General features: G+C 45.3%; 1 pseudogene; it reads right to left on the minus strand.

Moving 5' to 3' along the window:
- Positions 1-1,082: 1,082 nt before the first annotated feature.
- Positions 1,083-8,114, minus strand: LOC119377478 (calcium-dependent secretion activator-like; annotated as a pseudogene).
- Between the last annotated feature and the right edge of the window lie 771 nt (positions 8,115-8,885).

Genomic DNA, 8,885 nt, shown 5'->3' on the forward strand with positions numbered 1-8,885 from the left:
CCACAGTCAAAATTGAGCAAGGAAACCCAGCAGCCTGCAGGCATGCAATCTGGCCATTAAAGCTTTCCCAAACCAAGTGAATGCAAGACTCCACCAGCCCCAATTCAAGGCATCAGGATGCAATCGCTTGTTTTCCTATCTTGCTCTGTGCAGAATCAAACAGTAAAAGCTCCTGAAGATATCGCGGACAATATCTCCAGCATATGTGTTGCCCCTTAAAAAGCATATAAGAGATAGTAAAACGAGCGACTGCATCCCAATGCCTTAATTGAATTAAGGCTGGTGGAGTCTTGCATTCATTTGGTTCAGTCAACCTTTATTGGCCAGATTGCATGCGCGATCAAAAAAGAAGGGAATGCAAACATTACAACGAGGCTGCCGAATCACTTGACATTCTCATTTTGGTGCCCTCGGCAATCAGCCTCTTTGAAAAGCACTATGCCCGCGCGTTAAAACCTGCGGATCGTGTATCAAAGACCAGTGCACTGACAGGCTCTGCGCAACGAGCTAGATCAACGCAATGGAATAACACCGCCTTTTCGTCACCTGCGCACGACGAGGGATCGGTATTTGTTCGAACGAGGCCGAAAAAGTATCAATATTTGTTAGGAAAAATGCACTTTCAGGCTTCGGAGCTGCGCAGCGTTCGATATAGCAGATGTTTCGCTGTGCGGGAGTTCAATATACGTAGCAGCCCCATACTTTTGCATGGGAAATTCAAGGGGATTTCTCAAATGTTCGATATGGCCAAGAATTCGATATATCCGAGTTCGATATATCCGGGTACTAATATGAAGGAGCACTGCATCAAAAGGCTACAATACAGAGACAACAACACTGCCAACCAATCTCATAACCAGAGGCACTATAACGTCACTCTACACCGCACTGAGGAGGTCTACAAGAGCAAACATATTGGCTTCCCACAACTGCTTACAACCTGCTGCATCGGGAGTGGGTCACCAAGATTGCTCATAACACAGCACGGCAATTCAGTGTTTACATGCTGTCATTTCCATGGTGTCCCAGTGAGGGCCCAAAGAAGTGCCAAGCATGGTGGTAATTTTCATCTGGATTCAACACAGACGGAGCCGAAGTACCTGTGGTTGTAGCGCTTCAGCTTCTGGAGGCCGTACTTGCTCTCGGCGCTTCCTTTAGAGACGGGAAGGCTCTCCAAGTTGAGCATGAGCTGTTGATGGACGAGCGCAGCTCCTCAATATGCAGGCTCTCCATCTCCTTCAGCACAAACTTGGGCATCAGTTTGCGGTTCTGCACAGAGCAGAGCAGATTGCACCCACTGGACCCCAGAGCACAGCCAGCTGAGCAGCATACCTTCTCCATCTCGTTCACTTTCTGCACACGACCGTCCAGTTCCCTCCGGATGGCAGCTGCCTGCTCATCTGCCGAATCCAACTGAAATGCGTTGGCAGGAGTCATATTAAATTGTCACGTGGTATGCACTACTTGCAAGAAAATTTTTGCTTAAACTGTGCTTTGACCACCTATCAGCAATAGGCATGGTTCAGTTTATGTGGACCATGTAAGTATGATTGCTGACCAGTTTGGAATGAGAAAACACAAATCATGGCTCTAAAATCTCATCGTCTGTTACAATGCCAACCATTGTCAGACGGTTTTCACCGATAAATGTGGTGTTTCTACAGGGGATTTTCTAGAAATTCTTTCCATGTATTAAAGTCGACGCTGGTAGGTTGGAAGGAAGGCATTTATCTGCAGAAATCAGGAATATGTATTGGTTCTAAGGTTGCTCCGGTTCTTAGTGATTTATACCTTAGCAAGATTGACAAAATTTTGGAAGGCGCCTTAGCAATTCGGTTATTAAGGTTTTTCGATATGTGGACAATTACTGATTTTATGTAGTGGTGAGGACTTTGAAACGGTGGTAACCTCAGTGAGCGAAAAATTTGAATTAAATGGAGGAGGGCTGTGCTTTACTAAACAGGTGCCTCAGAATAATGGAATACAATTTCTAGACATTTCCTTAATGTTTCAGAAGAACCACAGTGGTGGCAGTATTCTCCTAGATCTTCGAACCGCTCTAAATTTTTCTTCGAAGCACTCGAAGGTTGTAAATAACGGCGTCGCCATGTCTTGCCTTAAGTTCAGCCCTCATCAAGCTCGTGTGAGCACAAAGTAAGTGATAGCTTTAACGCACAGGTTATGCGTCTTTTAGATGTAGGGTATCCTCGTGATGTAGTGGCCACTGTCGCTGAACGTTTAAAGAAGTCTACTAGGTTAAGTCCGAGCATGGTTGCAGAAAGCGATAGGAAGAAACGTGTCGTAGGTGTACCGTACATTCATTGCGTATCTCACAGGTTAAAGAAAATAGGAAGTAGATACGGCATTAATGTTGTTTTCACGGCTGCCAATAAGCTAGGTAAGATTTGTGCCGCTGTGCAGAGGAAGAATGAGCGAGTAAAATACAAAAAGTGGACCGATATTTATTTCGTAAAACACACCAACAAATTCACTGATTGTCGTACATAAGGTCTCATTCAGCTGCGGCCGCTTCTACGTAGGGCCGCTGCATTAACCAGAAATTATTGGAACATAAGAGATCGCTAACCGGAGGCTCAGCTTCTAATTTATCTTTAGATTGTCGAGATTGTAAGTGCACACCAAAATTCGATGAATGCGCTGTGTTGTACAGGCATAAAAATAATGAAACACGCCTGATGACTGAAATGGCATATCGAGAATAGTGGTAGCGCATGCGTGAGCCAACCGTCGATTAACTTGCATAAAGATGAAATCAAATGCCTTAACCGTTATCTTCCACGTAGACCCCCACGCGTGCCGGATTGATAGGTTCGCCTATTGCATGGGCATGCATAAATAAGTTTTCGTGCCTTCTTTCTTTTCCGCCGTTGTGCGTCTCTTCAGTTGTTAGCGGGCGTTCGTGGTGTCCCGACTTCTTTCTTGCGTCCGTGTTTGCACGCCCTTTCTTGTTAGAATGAATACTTGCCAACTAGCTCAGCTCTGTGCTATTGTAAGCACTTCTCCTTGTGTCCTCGTTTTCATGCTGCCCATTTAAAAATGCATAAGCAATTCCGGCTTGCCAAATGTCAATTCTTCTACAAAGAAATCTAGCCAGCAAATCAAACAGGCAGCAGACGCTATTAAAACATACATTGCTAGGCTGATAGCAATGCTGCATCAATTGTGCATCAAATGTCGCTTCGAACCCAGTGGAATAAGTATTGGTTTTCTGCACATTAGGACAGGCTTATTTACAAGTTTTACGTTGCTGCTTACACATATTCAGTGCCCTGTGTGACTACACATTTTGCAATGAATGTACTCTGCATGCGCCGTCGTGTTTTATCATGTTGACAGAGTTAAAAATAGATGCGTCTTATACAAAGGTTCTTTATATCATTTTTTCCCCCCGAAAGTCGTAAAAAGTAGGGGATGCGCCTTTACAAAGGTGCATCTTATACACTGGAAAATACGGTAATACGGCATTAACGTCGTCTTTACAGCTGTCAATAAGGTAGGTAAGATATGCACTGCTGTGCAGAGAAAGAATGGGCAGGTAATAGACAAAATGCCTGGATTGACATTTCTTTCATGAAACACACCAACCAATTTACAGACTGTCGTACTGGTGGGGTATATAAAGTTCTTTTTAGCTATGGCCATGTCTACATCGGGCAGACTGGGCAGTGGGTTAATTAGAATTTGGAGAGCATAAGACGTCGTTAACCAGAGGCTCACTATCTCATCTATCTTTGCAGTGTCGAGAGTGCAAATGCACACTAAAATTCAACGAATGCGCAATGTTATAATGGCACAACATTGAATACTAAACATGTCTCATGGTTGAGGCCTGGCATATCAATAGTATACAGCACCAGTGCTTGTCTCATCTGGTTTGCGCTGAAGTTCTTGCCTTAAAATAGCACAGTAGAAGTGCATATGAGTGAGCCAGCCGCCGATTAACTTCGCACAGACGTCTATGTGAGCCTCATTGACACGTGGCACTACCATGCGCTGATCAGGGTTTGTCTACGTCTTTTTCCACCACAGTTGGCAGTTATAATTTGTGCTCCCTTGTTCTCTTGCCTTTGGGCACCTTACCTTTTATCATTCTTCTTCTGCTTCATTTAGTTCTCATTCTCAAAGCACGAAGGGTTCAAGTTATTTTCAAGTTCATAATTCTAGTTTAATATTGCAAATGAGTGCTGCAGAAGGTGGCAGAAGGGTTGTGAAAGGGATAATTGACCCTTCAGTGGTACGAGGTCACAAGGAAGTCCCTACGAATTTCACAGAAAGGGAAGCTTCTAGTTGAAGAATTCTGGTCCAGGGATTGAAACCAGGACCTACGCCTTTCCGGGGCAGTCACTCTACCAATTGAGCTGAATTAGTCCACAACTTGAAGCACATATGGACACAGAATATTGCAAATGAGTTCTGTGGTTTCTGGTGCTCAGTTTGTGTATTTATGTTCTCGTTTTCTTCAATAAAACTTCAGTTGAAAGTTAGCACTGTGCTGTGTGTCCCCTCCTCTTCCGCGTTAGTTGCGCTGTTAGACACGATGGCAGAAGGGTTATGAAGGGGATAACTGACAGAACTCATTCGTAATATTCTGTGTGCATGTACTGTTGACTGATCCACCCTTGCACAGCCAATTGCTAGCACTCTGGTTAGCTCTGTTGGTAGAGCGACCGCCCAGGAAAGGCACTTGTTCCGGGTTCGATCCCTAGACCAGGACAAATTATTCAATTAGGAGCTTTCCTTACTGAGAAATCCCCATGGCTTTCCTTATGGCTTCATGCTACAAATAGGTGGTTGTCAACTATCCCTTTCATAATTCTACTGGACAGCACGGCTGTATACCTTGTTGCCCAACATAGAATTAGATGTGAATAATGGGGCAATAAAGGGGCGCATTTAGCACTGGTATGTGAAGCTCATTCACTATCTCAGAAAAGGAAAAGTGGGCACAGGGTGGAAAAAAATTCGGCAGATCCCACGTACCGTGGGAATCAATGTTATGCGAAGCATGCGCGGGATGATCACTGTGGCGTAATTTTTCACATTGAGCGAAACGTTACGGAATGACGCTAGAAAAATGTGGAAGTGGTATACGCACACTCATATGTTGAAGAGTCGCATATCTATTATATAACCAGTTGCTTACAGTTGTGTAACGATGCGAACAGCAACATGGGTGTTACCAACACCAGACGCGGTAAGCTGATATGTAGTGCTTATATTCTTCAATATAGGATAGCGCGAATCCGAACCGGACAAAGAAGGAACACAGACGCACAGGACAGGCGTTACTCGCAACTAAGCTTCATTCAGAACCTTTCCCTAGATATATGGTACGCAGCCGAGTGGCACGCGCAGCGCACTGCACTTTACGTTACAGTCAGAGTTACACTTGTTACAGTTCCGTTACATTTGTTATGCTTATACTTGTCCGTTATGACGGAGAACGCACGCACATTTCACGAATCTGTGTGTATGTGTAGAAGGGGTTATTGATATTGCCTGAACAAGGTGATCAGTGTGCACCAACAGCTGGACCGCACATGTTATCGGATATGCTCGTGATTGCGGCTACGAGGCGTCTAAGTGTAGTGAAGTACGAGGTATAGTACAGAAGGTAAAAATCCTGGATGCCTCTTACGATGATATGATCCATGAAGCGTTCTGTCCTGGACGTGTCAGCGAGGTCTTTTATCGCCCTGTCCACATCCAAGCCGTCTTTCACGCAGTATAAGGATCAGGCGTTGTTGGGTGTTCATAATAATAATAATAATAAAAATCACAGCATATCCACGGAGTGAATGATGATGAGTGGGCGAAGCTGCGGAGGTTCATCGGTAAACCGTGAATCTTCCGTGAATTCTGCCCAGTACATCATCACCGACGTGAGATCGGGCGCGTTTATACTAAAGGTTCGATGAGTTATGACGACTTGCAGCTCACTTTAATTTTACATGTACGCTGTGAATTTCATTGTTTAGAAAACCATTGCTTTAGAAAACATCTGGCGTCTTTCGTTAAGCAGCTGGCGTCTTTTCGTTTTGCTTTAGAAACATCTGGCGTTCTTTCGTTTTGCTTTTAGAAAACATCTGGCGTCTTTCGTTGGTTTATTTCATCAATCAACGGCGTTCTGAACAAAATTTTTATTGTTTAATCACGCACAGGAGAAATCTCACCAGGCACTACCTTGGAGGTAAACAATGGCTGCTAATGGGAATGAGAGACAGAAGAAGTCGGCTTTTAGCTAACACTTGCACTTCTACTTCTACTAACGTTTCCTACTGGAACATGCCAATGGCTGCTAATGGGGAATGAGAGACAGAAGAATTAGGCTTTTAGTTAACGCGCACGCTGCGAATTTTTTATTGTTCAACAACGCACAGGAAAAATATCCCACCGCACCCCTTGGAGGTCAGGATCTGGTACTAGCGTTACGACTGGTTACGCACTACGACTACGACAACTACGAGGGACGAACGGGTGCCGCCTTAAGGAGCTTCGCCCCTAATATCTGGGGTTTAACGTCCCAAAACCACGATACGATTATGAGAGACGCCGTAGTGGAGGGCTCTGGAAATTTCGGCCACCTGGGGTTCTTTAACGTGCACCTAAATCTAAGTACACTTTGGGTCTTGATAAGTCAGTGTTGAAGTAAGCGGTAATGATGAGAGGCCTGGTTCTATCGGCAGGTTTATTGTAGGGAAGCACTGACCCCAGTTTTTTTGTAATCCGCGTGGCCCACGTTGCGGACCATGTGGACGAGTGAATGGTAGTTGAGCGTCTTTCAGGGGTGTTCTGTCTTCAGCTGAGTCACTTTCCTTGCGTCCGCCGCTGTGGTGTAGCGATTACGGTGCTCGGCTGCTGACCCGAAGGTCGCGGGTTCGAGCCCGGCCGCGACAGTCGCATTTTGATAGAGGCAAAATGCTAGACGCCCATGTACTGTGCGATCCCGTGCACGTTAAAGAATGCCAGTGAAGCGCTTTGCTATCGCATCTCTCATAATCACATCGCAGTTTTGGGGCATAAAACCCAATCACTTATTATTATTATCATCACTTTCCTTGCGTGTCAATGTGTGTGTTCGCCGTTACTGTGCTGGTTGAGACTCTGCATCACCTGTGGCACATACGCGCATAACATGAACTCTGATATGCGGGTATGTGCCACAAGTGACTGAGAGAAAGGGTTTCATGTCGTACGCAACAGGTAGTTTGCGTTATTCATGTCGTGACCAGTGAATCGTGTTCATCATACACTGATCCCCTGCTATGCCAATTTGGTATATTGCAAGTTATGGAGACGACCAGCAGAGCGTCCAGACGTAGGCGGCTAGATAGATAGATACGTAGATAGAAACGGCCAAAGTGCCTGAGGTTCGCTAAGAAATGCTTCGCATTTAATAACAGCATTCAATTAAATAACACTCGTTACTTTATAATTTCATCTGTCTTTCCCTGCCGTGACAAGAGGAAAATGTGATACAGGCAGCAAACTTTAGGTGGTGCTAGTTACAATTGCACATAAAAGTAAGGAGCCGATTTCCAACTTTGTGCATAATGCCGCGAAGAAGCCATAGCAGCAGCAGCAGTTAAATGCAGCCTACCTGTAGTGCATTGTAGAGCAGCTGGTGCTCGAACTTCTTGATGTTGAGCACCCCTTGAAACATCTCGTACAGCTGCTCTTTGGAGAGCAGCAGCTCAGAGGCCAGGCCATGTGGTAGCAGGGTGCCCGCACGACCCTGCTGCGTTCGGCTGCATTTAAGGCACATTTGGTCAGCAGGAACACGCAAGCACTGCATACAAGCACTTGCTCACCTGCGGGTGTCTTCATCCCCGCGAAAGATGGCGTCAAAACTTGGTCATCCAGGAACCCAGGACGGTCTCCTTGGAAAGTCCATCCATTTCGGGCAGGCTGCGCACACGCTTGTCAACGTTGGCACGGAAGACCTCGCGGAAATCGTGCGCTGAGCAGGCCCCACTGGCCACCATGCGCTGGACTCGTTCACTTTTGAGGAACACTTCCACGTAGTTGTGCACTGCATTCTGGAATGCCTCGTCCGCCGCTATCTGCGTCTCTCCCTTGAGGAATGCCTGTATTCATATATGAACGCCGTTTGCCTCATTGCCGGAGACACAGGGAAGAACACAGGCACTCACTTTCAAGGGGATCAAGGAAACGGATTAAAATTCACACTTACATTACCATGCATGCTTCAACACATGGAAATATGACTCAAACACATATGTCACACATTGGTTAAACTGGAGCAAGGCATTGATTTGAGCGAGTTGGTACATGCTTAGCTGGGGAAAAACGGCGCAATAAAGGACGAAGACGCAGGAACACAGTAGACTGGACGAGCGCTGAGCTTACAACTGGCATCTTTATTGCACCTACCACTCGTTTTTACAGCACATCAAACCGAGCACACCATTCCAATCAAACCACCAATCAAAAGCATCAGATATGCAAACTACATTTTCACTGAAAGCTAGCACGTGTACATGAATTACACCGCACGCACGAATCTTCCACACTCAGATAAAAGTGACAAACCGATAAAACCAGTTCCTAACAAGGATGAACAAGCAACAGAAAAAAACCAACAAAAGAACAACCAACAATCAACAATCCATTTTCGAGGCGCAGGCTCACTTACCGCGATAACAGTGACTGAGAGTGAGTCGATGGAAAGTTAGAGGATGACCAACAAAAAACATGGTCAAAGAAATGATTTATATGAAATCTTTGAGATATTGAATTTCAGCATCAGTGAGCAAAATAGATGGCTTGCTGATGCAACTGTCTCCTGCTTCCCTGATAAAAAACGCTTCCACTATTTCACGTTATTTTTTGCCATTTGCCTT

Source organism: Rhipicephalus sanguineus, unplaced genomic scaffold, assembly GCF_013339695.2.
Source record: "Rhipicephalus sanguineus isolate Rsan-2018 unplaced genomic scaffold, BIME_Rsan_1.4 Seq4754, whole genome shotgun sequence".
In the NCBI taxonomy this organism is placed as follows: domain Eukaryota; kingdom Metazoa; phylum Arthropoda; class Arachnida; order Ixodida; family Ixodidae; genus Rhipicephalus; species Rhipicephalus sanguineus.